We start from the raw sequence: 14,846 nt of genomic DNA, 5'->3' as shown, positions 1-14,846 counted from the left end.
ACGCCCACCCAGCGTGATGATGTGGTGATGTCAAACATCAACGCGCGCGACAATTGGAGCATTTTCTTTAATCAAGATGGCCGCAACGGACTCTCCGCGATCAAATAGATGAGGTATGTTTGGTTTTTCACCACCATTTCAGTAAAAATGTATTTGTTACCATGAAGCGCCAGGAAATTTGGATTTGTGCCGAATTAATTTTTTCCTGAAATTCGGATCAAATTCCACTTTATTAACTTTGATTTGCACAATACAAATTTTTGCCAAATCCAATGATTGAAATGTCTTTATACTTCGTATCAGACAATTGCCCGCCATACGTGGCCTATCTAGCCACGGAGCCCACAATTTTTCAAATTTAGCATAAGCCTCTTGTATTTTATATATTCTCTCATACATTAACAAGGTTTTTACTTTATCTAGGTCTATCCCTCCTAATAGGGGGAAATGGTTGAATCCAGTGATAGGCTAGGAGTTTATGGGCAATATATAATAGTTGACCAGCAGCTATTTTATGATCAGTGTCTAATGGCAAATCTTCCACCAGTCCTAAAAGGCAAACTTTTATATCTTGCTGGAGTGTAACTGACTATACTATGTTAGTAATTGTTAGGCTCTTGTCCCAAAAAGTGGAGAGATAATCGCAACCCCAGAGTATGTTGAGAAACCTGCTGTTTCTATAGCACATTTAGGACATGTAGCATCTAGTCTACATCCTATCAGAAGGCGAAAAGCAGGAGTTTTATATACCCTATGAACAATATTTAATTGCGAAAGTCTATGTCCCTCACCTAAAGACAAAGTAGGAACCGAATATAGTATTCTAGACCACTGATCTTCTGAAACATTCCCTAGGTCTTTTTCCCATTTATGCATCCTTATTAAAGCCTGTATCTCCAAAAAAGTTGTAAAAGAGCTCTATATATAGTGGAAATCAACCCAGAAATTAGTGTGGCAGGTACTATAGATGCTGTGAATGGATCAGTATCTTTAGGGATATAGTTTTCTTCTAAGTATCAAATGCATGTCTCAGCTGAAGATATTTGTAAAAACAGTGGTGTGGTAGAGCTGGAAAATGTAAGGATTCCTTGTGATTTCCAAAGTTCAAAACCTTTTAGTTTGGAAATTGGTCAGGTAATTGGCAGTTGTCCCAGAAAAGGAGTATACTATGTGCAGTCTGAAACTGTCTTTTACTGTACAAAGTTTAGCTCTTCTCTTAGGGAAAAACCTGCTTCAAATTATGCTAAGATATCTCCCCTATCGAACAGTATTTGAAAGTATCTCAGGAGGGGTATGAGCATGGCCCTTAAAGGGGTATTCCCATCTTAGACAATGGGGGCATATCACTAGGATATGCCCCCATTGTCTGATAGGTGCGGGTCGCACCTATATCGAGAACGGAGCGGGGAGCGCTGTGGCTGGAGGACCCCAGATTTTCAGGGGTCCGTCCACCACTAAGCGCTAATCCCCACCTCTCCCATAGAAGTGAATGGGAGCGTGCCGTGCATGCACAGCCCATGCTCCCATTCATTTCTAGGGGGCAGGCGGCAATAGCCGAGCCAGCGCTCGGCTATTTTCGGCAGCCCCATAGAAATGAATAGAGGGCGGCTGTGCATGCGCAGTGCGCTCTCCTTCACTTTTCGGGGCTCTGCTCTCGATATAGGTGTGGGTCCCAGCAGTGGGACCCACACCTATAAGACAATGTGGGCATATCCTAGCGATATGCCCCCATTGTCTGAGATGAGAAAACCCCTTTAAATTATTGACCTTATTAGGTAAAACAATCCTCCCCATTTTAAGGATGTTGTAAGATTTCCAGTTTCAACCACGGATGCCCCTACTTCCATATTAAGTCCATAAATAAAGCTTTAACTCTATGGAATCATGCAAGAGGAAGCCGTAGTGGAGTATTGTGAAAAATATTTAACAACTGCTAAGTTTATTCCAGTCAGCAGTTTTTTGTTGAATTTCTGGAGCAGTGGGTATAGATTAAGTTTCTTGAAATGATTAATGTTAGTCACATCTACAGCCAGATATTGAAATTGATGTACATGTTTAATATTACCATTTTGAGACATTAATGGTTTATGTAGTGAGTCTATAGGCATCAACACTGATTTATACCGGTTTAAAACTAGAAGACCAAATATCCTACCAAAATACCCTATAATGGACATTACTGTATCCTCTAGAAACAACAGTGCTTCATCTGCATATAATGCCACTTTATGTTCCATATTACCATATTTAAATCCTGTAACGTTGGTGAGGTGCGTAAAGCGGCTGCCAGTGGTTCTATTGCACTAGACACTTTTTTGCGATAATATGCACATTGTGATTTAATGGCACTTAATTTAGTATTTTTAGGCTACCAAAGTAATTCTGTGGCCTTCTTTGTGATGCATAACACCGTTTATCGGAGAAATAGTTTTTTTTCTAGTTTTATTTGGGAGCAAACTATATTTTTTTCTCAAATGATAGTTCTTTAGTATTTTGCAGTTCCAAATTGACACATCAAAATGGGTTTGTTTTTGTGTTGACCATTCTGATATGTAATACAGTATGTATGGTTTCAATTGAATAGGGCAGCAATGGAGATGATTTGGGTTGTTTGGTTGGCTTGCCGCTATTGGGTGTTTTTTCATTTATTTCTATTTTACTTAATATTTTTTTTGCATGCATATATTTCCATAAAAGACATCTCAGGGACATTTACACTTTATTTTCGCTTTGCAGTTTTCCATTGTAAAAATGCTGTCTAATCAGCACCTTGATATGCCACACCTGTGAGGTGGGATGGATTATCTCGGCAAAGGAGAAGTGCTCACTAACACAGATTTAGACAGATTTGTGAACAATATTTGAGAGTAATGGGTCTTTTTTGTATGTAGAGAATGTTTCAGATCTTTGAGTTCAGCTCCTGCAAAATGGGAGTAAAACCGAAAGTGTTGTGTTTATATTTTTGTTCAGTGTAGTTGGTGTAAGCTGCCACTTTTGGATATAGAAGGGCCAATCTAGTCAAAATGGTACTGATGCCACAATTTCTCTACATATTGCATAATAGCCCAGTATAAAATACAGGGTTTATTTACATCTCTGAAATGGAACAAGAAATCTACAAGAATCCGGTTAGAAACCCTACAAAGAGACAAGGATAATGGAGGATTGGCGATTCCCAACCCATGGCTGTACTTCCTGGCGGCACAGGCTCAACATTGCAAAACATGGGGTATAGTAGGCAGCCTGGGTCCGGTGGGTGCACTAATATCATATTTGATGGGAGGGAGGCCACCAGGATATATATACTGGAGCTTGTCTCGGTTATTCGTCCCCCAGACAATATCCCGAGCATAAATTTATTCTTTAAAGAATGGCAGAAACTGAGAGACGTCACTAAAATATAGGGATGCTGTGACCTTACACCTCTCTGGAGCAATCATACTTTATTAGAACTCCAAAAATTTGAAGTCTATATTAATGGGATACTCAAAAGCTTTGAACAACTGAAGGAGGAGTTTGGCCTCACTAATAATCAGTTTTACCAGTATTTACAGTTACGTCACGCATTGGCAGTGCAAGGAAGAGTAACTGATCTTACTATACAAGCGTCTATGATAGCGGAGCATATCAGAAAGGAAGGAGAGACTAAGGGAGCAATATCTGTCTTTTATAGGCTATTGCTTTCTTTCTATCAGGAACGCTTTCCACTGAAGGTCAGGGAGAAGTGGCCTCGAGGGGTAGGTCCCATTATAGACGCACATTGGTCGGAGGTACTATCTAAGGGCCCCGTGCTATCACTGTATGAGACATGTTCCTCAATAAGATGGGTATACACGACACATCTAATTGCCCTAAGTGCGATATATCAGAAGCACATATAATCCATATGTTTTGAGAATGTGCTGCCTTGGGCCCTTTCTGGCGAGCAGTATTGAATACTATTTTTGAGGTCTATAAAATCAGACCTCCAGCTGAACCGTTAACATGTGTACTGGGTTTATTACAAGATGATTCCACAGAGGGTATTAATATTGGTATAAGTAGATCACTATATCAGGCTAGGCCAAATATTGGATAAGCACTAATGTACCAACCAAAGAGGAATTCAGTGCACGTATATGAACGAGATAATTGGTTTAGAGAGGGGAGTGTATTATAAAATAGGTACTATTAAAAAGTTTGAGTCTATCTGGGGACCATGGCTGGCGACACAAGGATTGCCCTCTAGACGCCTGCTAACCATGTCAATGGGGTGATATTGCCAGGTAATATAAACATGGAAATACTATATACATAGTATACAGGGAGTGCAGAATTATTAGGCAAATGAGTATTTTGACCACATCATCCTCTTTATGCATGTTGTCTTACTCCAAGCTGTATAGGCTCGAAAGCCTACTACCAATTAGGCATATTAGGTGATGTGCATCTCTGTAATGAGAAGGGGTGTGGTCTAATGACATCAACACCCTATATTAGGTGTGCATAATTATTAGGCAAAATGGGTCAAAAGAAGGACTTGACAGGCTCAGAAAAGTCAAAAATAGTGAGATATCTTGCAGAGGGATGCAGCACTCTTAAAATTGCAAAGCTTCTGAAGCGTGATCATCGAACAATCAAGCGTTTCATTCAAAATAGTCAACAGGGTCTCAAGAAGCGTGTGGAAAAACCAAGGCGCAAAATAACTGCCCATGAACTGTGAAAAGTCAAGCGTGCAGCTGCCAAGATGCCACTTGCCACCAGTTTGGCTATATTTCAGAGCTGCAACATCACTGGAGTGCCCAAAAGCACAAGGTGTGCAATACTCAGAGACATGGCCAAGGTAAGAAAGGCCGAAAGACGACCACCACTGAACAAGACACACAAGCTGAAACGTCAAGACTGGGCCAAGAAATATCTCAAGACTGATTTTTCTAAGGTTTTATGGACTGATGAAATGAGAGTGAGTCTTGATGGGCCAGATGGATGGGCCCGTGGCTGGATTGGTAAAGGGCAGAGAGCTCCAGTCCGACTCAGACGCCAGCAAGGTGGAGGTGGAGTACTGGTTTGGGCTGGTATCCTCAAAGATGAGCTTGTGGGGCCTTTTCGGGTTGAGGATGGAGTCAAGCTCAACTCCCAGTCCTATTGCCAGTTTCTGGAAGACACCTTCTTCAAGCAGTGGTACAGGAAGAAGTCTGCATCCTTCAAGAAAAACATGATTTTCATGCAGGACAATGCTCCATCACACGCGTCCAAGTACTCCACAGCGTGGCTGGCAAGAAAGGGTATAAAAGAAGAAAATCTAATGACATGGCCTCCTTGTTCACCTGATCTGAACCCCATTGAGAACCTGTGGTCCATCATCAAATGTGAGATTTACAAGGAGGGAAAACAGTACACCTCTCTGAACAGTGTCTGGGAGGCTGTGGTTGCTGCAATGTTGATGGTGAACAGATCAAAACACTGACAGAATCCATGGATGGCAGGCTTTTGAGTGTCCTTGCAAAGAAAGGTGGCTATATTGGTCACTTATTTGTTTTTGTTTTGTTTTTGAATGACAAAAATGTATATTTGTGAATGTTGAGATGTTATATTGGTTTCACTGGTAAAAATAAATAATTGAAATGGGTATATATTTGTTTTTTGTTAAGTTGCCTAATAATTATGCACAGTAATAGTCACCTGCACACACAGATATCCCCCTAAAATAGCTAAAACTAAAAACAAACTAAAAACTACTTCCAAAAATATTCAGCTTTGATATTAATGAGTTTTTTGGGTTCATTGAGAACATGGTTGTTGTTCAATAATAAAATTAATCCTCAAAAATACAACTTGCCTAATAATTCTGCACTCCCTGTATGCGCATGCGCGAGCTCTCGCATTGCGAGATTACGGCGATCTAACTGTGAGCTAGGAGGAGATTCAGGGGACGCAGGCGGTGCTGGGCTCCTTCAAAGGGGGGCGTGGCTGGGCACCAAGAAGGTTAGTACAGCCCCTTGGGCTCCTTACCAGGGTCATTTACATATATACAGTTGCAAGAAATAGTATGTGAACCCTTTGGAATGATATGGATTTCTGCACAAATTGGTCATAAAATGTGATCTGATCTTCATCTAAGTCCCAACAATAGACCATCACAGTCTGCTTAAACTAATAACACACAAAGAATTAAATGTTACTGTGTTTTTATCGAACACACCATGTAAACATTCACAGTACGGGTGGAAAAAGTATGTGAACCCTTGGATTTAATGTGTCAATATGGTGGGACCACGCTGCTCCTCATTGACACAGAGCTTTTTTTTCCCTTGAATGCAGGTATTCACTTAATCCGGCTCAAGACAGACAGCTCTAGATTAAATCACAGTATACTTCTACGCAGGTTGGAAAGTTCAGCATGTCATCTCTGTATGGTTCAGAACCGCCCACACCTTTAGATTCTCTCCCCTGACGAAGCTACATGCGAAACCCGGGTCGGGCTGTGCGAAAGACCATTGTTGTAATGACATGCTGAAAAATTACTTCCTTTCTGTCAGTATAATAAAACAGAGGATTTTAACTGTGCTGGTGGTACTCTCACTATTGTGCGGTTTATGACATCTTGCAGATAGCCCACGACGGCTCAGCATAGAGGTGTGGGAGGTTCTGAACTATACAGAGATGACATGCTGAACTTTCCAACCTGCGTGGAAGTATACTGCAATTTAATCTAGAGGTGTCTGTCTTGAGCCGGATTAAGTGAATACCTGCATTCAAGGGGAAAAAAAGCTCTGTGTGAATGAGGAGCAGCGCGGTCCCACCATATTGACACTTTATAATTGTGAAGAACCCACTTCATTCAAGGAGACCAGCAGCGCAAGTACCATTGAAACCTAGCGACTCATTTTACTCTTTTATTGCCTTGGATTTAATAACTGGTTGAACCTCCTTTGGCAGCAATAACTTCAACCAAACGTTTCCTGTAGTTGCAGATCAGACGTGCACAACGGTCAGGAGTAATTCTTGACCATTCCTCTTTACAGAACAGTTTCAGTTCAGCAATATTCTTGGGATGTCTGGTGTGAATCGCTTTCTTGAGGTCATGCCACAGCATCTCAATCGGGTTGAGGTCAGGACTCTGACTGGGCCACTCCAGAAGGCGTATTTTCTTCTGTTTAAGCCATTCTCTTGTTGATTTACTACTATGCTTTGGGTCGTTGTCCTGTTGCAACACCCATCTTCTGTTGAGCTTCAGCTGGAGGACAGATGGCCTTAAGTTCTCCTGCAAAATGTCTTGATAAACTTGGGAATTCATTTTTCCTTCGATGATAGCAATCCATCCAGGCCCTGACGCAGCAAAGTAGCCCCAAACCATGATGCCCCCACCACCATACTTCACAGTTGGGATGAGGTTTTGATGTTGGTGTGCTGTGCCTCTTTTTCTCCACACATAGTGTTGTATGTTTCTTCCAAACAACTTAACTTTGGTTTCATCTGTCCACAGAATATTTTGCCAGTAGTGCTGTGGAACATCCAGGTGCTCTTGTGCAAACTGTAAACGTGCAGCAATGTTTTTTTTGGACACCAGTGGCTTCCTCTGTGGTATCCTCCCTTGAAATCAATTCTTGTTTAGTGTTTTACGTATCATAGATTTGCTAGCAGGGATGTTATCATATGCCAGACTTTTGTAAGTCTTTAACTGACACTCTAGGATTCTTCTTCACCTCATTGAGCAGTCTGCGCTGTGCTCTTGCAGTCATCTTTACAGGATGGCCACTCCTAGGGAGAGTAGCAGCAGTGCTGAACTTTCTCCATTTATAGACAATTTGTCTTACCATGGACTGATGAACAGCAAGGCTTTTGGAGATACTTTTATAACCCTTTCCAGCTTTATGCAAGTCAACAATTCTTAATCGTAGGTCTTCTGAGTGCTCTTTTGTGCGAGGCATCATTCCCATCAGGCATTGCTTCTTGTGAAAAGCAAACCCAGAACTGGTGTGTGTTTTTTATAGGGCAGGGCAGCTGTAACCAACACCTCCAATCTCATCTCATTGATTGGACTCCAGTTGGCTGACACCTCACTCCAATTAGCTCTTGGAGATGTCGTTAGTCTAGGGGTTCAAATACTTTTTCCACCTGCACTGTGAATGTTTACATGGTGTGTTCAATTAAAACATGGTAACATTTAATTCTTTGTGTGTTATTAGTTTAAGCAGACTGTGATTGTCTATTGTTATGACTTAGATGAAGATCAGATCACATTTTATGACCAATTTGTGCAGAAATCCATATCATTCCAAAGGGTTCACATACTTTTTCTTGCAACTGTATAAAATCTTTTTTTAAGCACAATAAAAGCACACAGCCCTATAGGACAGGTATATTGCGGACATGCTAGCGGCGATCTAGCCGTGCATGTCTGCAGCTCTATAACCTAAAACAAGGTGACAGAATCCATTTAAGGAGTATTCCAGGAGTTTGATATTGATGGCCTATCCTCAGAATAGGTCATCAATATCTGATTGGTGGTGGTCCAACCCACAGCACCGCCCCCCCCCCCCCCGATCAGCTGTCTGAAGAGGCTTTGGCACTTCAGTAAGTGTTGTGGCATCTTCTTAAGCCAGTGACATCATGCTCATTCATGACATGGCCTATTTGTTGCTTCATCCCATTCAAGAGAAAGGGTTTTACCTGCAATATCAATCACAGCCACTATACAATGTATGGCGCTGTGTTTGCCTCTTCAAACAGCGCTGAGGTCTCTTCAAACAGCTGATTGGCAGGGGTACCAGATGTCGAACTTCTATCAATCAGATTTTGATGAACTATCCTGGGAATCGGCCATAAATATCAAACTCCCTGAAAAACCCCTTTAATGCAGCAATGACAGAAGACATTACTACAGACCTGGCACCTGCATCACCTGTCTTTAAAAGACAGTTGACATTCCTTATAGTGTTAAAAAAAATAAACTGAAGGGAGTAGACGGCTTCCTGGTGAGCTCCTTTACACCAGAACCCTTTGAGCGACATCGGACCTGTTCCGCCTGCTTAATCAACACAAGCTGCACACCAGCAGAGCCAGCACACTACCTGCAACTTAAGGAGATCTCTCCGGGACTCAGCGGACCTCCGGCGCCCGAATTTAGGCTGAGGCCTAGTGAGACCTACCAATCCCCGGCCTCGATTTTCAGGCCACAAAAAACGCACATAAGGGACCAGACACTCAACGCCAAGGGGTCCCTCGTACAAGCAGTGCAACTTAACAGAGGGATCCACCTTTTGCTGGACTGAGGACTTCCCGCATGGCACGGTCCCCGATCCTCCTTTAATCAACCCGTGGACCTACAGCCCTCCATTATAAACCAACAGCAGACAGAGTTTCACTGAGGACACCACATCTAAAAGGTCTATAATGCTAACATCCTACTAGAGCAGGGATGGCCAACCTGAGGCTCTCCAGCTGTTGCAAAACTACAACTCCCATCATGCCCAGACTGCCAGCAACTATCGGCTTACAGCAGGGCATTGTGGAAGTTGTAGTTTTGCAACAGCTGGTGAGCCGCAGGTTGGCCATGCCTGTACTAGAGGCACCAGACCACAGACCCCCCCCCCCCCCATGCTCAAATTTTTCCAGACCTAAACAGAGATCTATTCATCTACTTTACTGACACAAGTCACCAAAATAAGTGACACACTACCTCTGTATCGGGAATCTGCCCCAATTTTGAAAAGTGTCTGCTCCGGCATTGACCACCTTACTACAAGTACTCTGCTACCTAACCGCAGATGTGATTCTATTACCGCAAACTTACTGAGACCCAACTATTTCTGATGAAATAGTTAGCCTATTTTCACCATGATAAGGTAAGCAGCTCCAAAAACCTGGAGAAATGGATAAATACATAAAAAAGAAAAACTCCAATTCTAAAATTCTGTTTTCATTTTGTCATTATGGAGTATTGTGTGCAGATTGATGGTGGAATCTTGAATTTATTTTTAGTTTAGCACAAAGCTGCAACATAACAAAATGTGAAAAAAGTGAAAGAGGCTGAAGACTTTCCAAAAGTACTGTACATTAACATCTACAGAGCAGGCTACCAAAAAGCCATATTGATCGGTGCTTACAAATCTACTGTCTGTGGTACATAGATCTGAGATGGGACAAATAAATAATTAAAATGGGGGCATCCTTCTAGTGTAACAATAGCCCTAACCACCTAAGATAGCCCCAAACCCTGCTATCCTGTCAGGTACAGTGGGATGCGAAAGTTTGGGCAACCTTGTTAATCGTCATGATTTTCCTGTATAAATCGTTGGTTGTTACGATAAAAAATGTCAGTTAAATATATCATATAGGAGACACACACAGTGAGATTTGAGAAGTGAAATGAAGTTTATTGGATTTACAGAAAGTGTGCTATAATTGTTTAAACAAAATTAGGCAGGTGCATAAATTTGGGCACCACAAAAAAGAAATGAAATCAATATTTAGTAGATCCTCCTTTTGCAGAAATTACAGCCTCTAAACGCTTCCTGTAGGTTCCAATGAGAGTCTGGATTCTGGTTGACGGTATTTTGGACCATTCCTCTTTACAAAACATCTTTACTTCATTCAGGTTTGATGGCTTCCGAGCATGGACAGCTCTCTTTAAGTCACACCACAGATTTTCAATTATATTCAGGTCTGGGGACTGAGATGGCCATTCCAGAACGTTGTACTTGTTCCTCTGCATAAATGCCTTAGTGGATTTTGAGCAGTGTTTAGGGTCGTTGTCTTGTTGAAAGATCCAGCCCTGGCGCAGCTTCAGCTTTGTCACTGATTCCTGGACATTGGTCTCCAGAATCTGCTGATACTGAGTGGAATCCATGCGTCCCTCAACTTTGACAAGATTCCCAGTCCCTGCACTGGCCACACAGCCCCACAGCATGATGGAACCACCACAATATTGTACTGTAGGTAGCAGGTGTTTTTCTTGGAATGCTGTGTTCTTTTTCCTCCATGCATAACGCCCCTTGTTATGGCCAAATTACTCAATTTTAGTTTCATCAGTCCACAGCACCTTATTCCAAAATGAAGCTGGCTTGTCCAAATGTGCTTTAGGCCACCTCAAGCGGCACTTTTTGTGCTGTGGGCGGAGAAAAGGCTTCCTCTGCATCACTCTCGCATACAGCATCTCCTTGTGTAAAGTGCGCCGAATGGTTGAACGATGCACAGTGACTTCATCTGCAGCAAGATGATGTTGTAGGTCTTTTGTGCTGGTCTGTGGGTTGACTCTGACTGTTCTCACCATTCGTCGCTTCTGTCTATCCGAGATTTTTCTTGGTCTGCCACTTCGAGCCTCAACTTGAACTGAGCCTGTGGTCTTCCATTTCCTTAATATGTTCCTAACTGTGGAAACAGACAGCTGAAATCTCTGAGACAGCTTTCTGTATCCTTCCCCTAAACCATGATGGTGAACAATCTTTGTCTTCAGGTCATTTGAGAGTTATTTTGAGACCCCCATGTTGCTACTCTTCAGAGAAAATTAAAAGAGGAGGGAAGCTTACAATTGACCCCCTTAAATACTCTTTCTCATAATTAGATTCACCTATGTATGTAGGTCAGGGGTCACTGAGCTTACCAAGCCAATTTGAGTTCCAATAATTAGTTCTAAGGGTTTTGGAATCAATAAAATGACAAAAGTGCCCAAATTTATGCACCTGCCGAATTTTGTTTAAACAATTATAGCACACTTTCTGTAAATCCAATAAACTTCATTTCACTTCTCAAATATCACTGTGTGTGTCTCCTATATGATATATTTAACTGACATTTTTTATCGTAACAACCAACGATTTATACAGGAAAATCATGACGATTAACAAGGTTGCCCAAACTTTCGCATCCCACTGTATGTTAAGGAGTAATATATAGTACTCATCGCTTTAAAATCACATCTTCAGGTCTCCATTTTTTGCGTTTTTGTAAACCTAGAAAAAACGGAAATATGGTAAAAACAGAGCGCAAACAAGCTGCTCAGATGGGTCTCATTCCTGTGTGCAAACATAAACCATGTAAGGACCTGAGCACAACATGTGAACCTAAAACACCAAGCACATCACTGTTAGGATAAAGTAAAATGTCTCTACATTGGTAGTAATGGTCAGCAGTGCAGTCAATGTCAAAACACCTGCTTTACTCCAAAGGAGCGATCTTCCAACAATAACGCAGAATCTGTCCCCCTAATGGTTGACAGTTCCACCTGTAGCTTTGTATGGATTACCACAAGTTGCTGTTGAAGGCCACTCTGCAGCCCCTCACACTTTCAATCAATGTTTATCAGCTGGAACTGTGTGTCTTGGATCCCGATCCTCCAGCAGCCACAGGAATATGGAGACACAAAAAGACAGATCCTTGTGCAGGATCATTTAAGATAAAACAGCCTGCTACATATATTTATTCAGAATACTCACAAGATGAACATCTTGTATAAAATGTAGTAGAAATCATCTCAGCAGCTCAAAATAGGAATCCCTGAAGAAGCCTTGAGAGGTGAAACTAGTTGGGCACTTATGAGCTCCATCCTGAGATGATTTCTACCATTTTACTACATCTTTTTTACAAGATGTTCATCTTGTGAGTATTCAGAATAAATACAGCAGGCCTTTTTATCTTAAATGATCCTGCACAAGACTCTGCCTTTTTGTGTCTTCATATTCCCGTCACTGTTGGGGGATTCTGATCCAAGACACGCAGTTCCAGCTGACAAACATTGACTTGCAAGTGTGAGGGGCCATCTACAGCAACTTGTGGTGATCCATACAAGGCTACAGGGGGAACCGCCGATAAGGATGCTGTGAGGAGACCATTAGGGGGCAGTGCTGTTGGTAAGAAGATCTCTCCTTTGGAGTAATGCAGGTGTTTTGACATTGACTGCACTGCTGACCATTACTACCAATCTAGAGACCTATTCATTTATACTAACAGTGGTAGTGGGTATTTTAGGTTCACCTGTTGTGCTCCGGGTCCTTACATAGTTTGTGATTTTTGTAAACCTGACTGGTTTCTGATCTTTAAACAAAATGTTATATCAGACAAATAAAATAAGAATAAGTTCAAAGGGGGTCATTTTTGGCGTCCTTTTGTCGCAGATTCGGTCACTAAGGGGATTTGCGACTAAATGTGCAGCTTTTCCCCGCTCACACTACTTTTCTGAAGTGGCGGAAAAAGGAGGCATGGAGTGGGCGGGGAAGGGGGCAGGCTGGCCAGCCCATCTCATTCATTTTATTCTATGCCAGTTTTTGGTGTAGTAAATGGCCTAACTCTATCCCAGCAATGGATCTGGCATAGGTTTAAGCTTGTTGTATGCTGCCGAAACATGCGCCTAAGTTATGTAGAGGCCTACGCCTACATAATCCACCGCCAGGGCAGTGGTATTAAAGGGAATGTGTCATCAGAAAATGACCTGCTTTTTACCGGTAAATCACTTTTTTATGTTTAATATATTTTTCAATAATTTTACATTTTCCATGGCACTTTTATATTTATAAATCACAGGAAAAAAATGCACCAAACGGATATGCCACTGACTATACTGGCTAGTCATACAAGCAGATATTAAAAGCTGAGACTTTTGCCAATATATTCCTGTCAGGAACACATCGGAGCCCCTCATGCACCACGTCACGGTCTCTCAGCATGGCAAGGGGTCCTACCACTACACTAACTATGGTGTGAACACGGTCTGAAGGTGATGTAATCCAGCTCACAGCCAAGCTTCCACACAACCGCATAGCAGGACAACTAATGCAATGTGAATAAAGCAAGACTGTAAGCCACACCCATATCAGACCATGTGATGGAGGCTACCAGGTGCAAAAGAATGTTTAAATGCCAGGTAAAGGCACATTCACTACATATAAAACAAAATCACAGAAATATAGTGGTGGGACTGCTCCCCCAATGAGAAATGCGCTACAGTGTTTGGGGTCTGAGCAGTTCCCCCATATTGGCCATATATTTCTGTGATTTTGTTCCACTTTTATATTTAAACTAAAACAGAAAAACCCTGCAGTTTTCACACTGACCACTATGTCTAATAATTGGCGCCACTTCTTGGTTTGTACAGATCACTTTACTGCCGCTAACTCATTCTAATCCTGACTGTAATGATATCATCTCTGTGAATAGATAAGAGGATCCTCCATTCACAATTATTATCAAATCTTATCTATCTTTCCCTTGTACAATGACCTCTGCACAGGTCACAGAGCATGTCTAGAAAACTCTCCCATAGAAGTCATTAACCCTTAGAGGACATTGCAATTTTCAATTTTTGTTTTTCACTCCCCGATTTCCCATAGTTCTTAGGCCTCTTTCACACTACAGTTTTTTTTTTCCGTTTTGCAGGCTTTTTTTTGCGTTCCGTATACGGAAGCATTCATTTCAATAGGTCCTCAAAAAAAACTGAATGTACTCCGTATGCATTCCGTTTCCATGTTTCCGTATCTCCGTTCCGTGCAAAGATAGAACATGTCCTATATTTGGCCACAAATCACGTTCCGTGGCCCCATTATAGTCAATGGGTCCGCAAAAAAAACTGAATGCATACGGAAATGCATCCGTATGTCTTCCGTATCCGTTTTTGCGGCACCATCTATTGAAAATGTTATGCCCAGCCCAATTTGTTCTATGTAATTACTGTATACTGTATATGCCAAACGGAAAAACGGAACGGAAAAACAGAACCGAAACGGAAACACAACGGAAACAAAAAACGGAACAATGGATCCGTGAAAAACAGACCGCAAAACACCCCGGGTGACTATAACTGGCAATTAGATTGCCATTGTGTTCATTGATGGCTATATAGCCATCATTGAACACTTCATTTTCAATATAAC

General features: G+C 41.8%; 1 protein-coding gene across 1 annotated transcript in view; it reads left to right on the top strand.

Moving 5' to 3' along the window:
* Positions 1–14,846, top strand: part of NPTXR (neuronal pentraxin receptor) — a 43,201-nt gene that overhangs the window by 18,053 nt on the left and 10,302 nt on the right. The window lies entirely within an intron of this gene.

Source organism: Bufo bufo, chromosome 9, assembly GCF_905171765.1.
Source record: "Bufo bufo chromosome 9, aBufBuf1.1, whole genome shotgun sequence".
NCBI classification, from domain to species: domain Eukaryota; kingdom Metazoa; phylum Chordata; class Amphibia; order Anura; family Bufonidae; genus Bufo; species Bufo bufo.
This window is presented reverse-complemented; position numbering and strand designations above follow the sequence as displayed.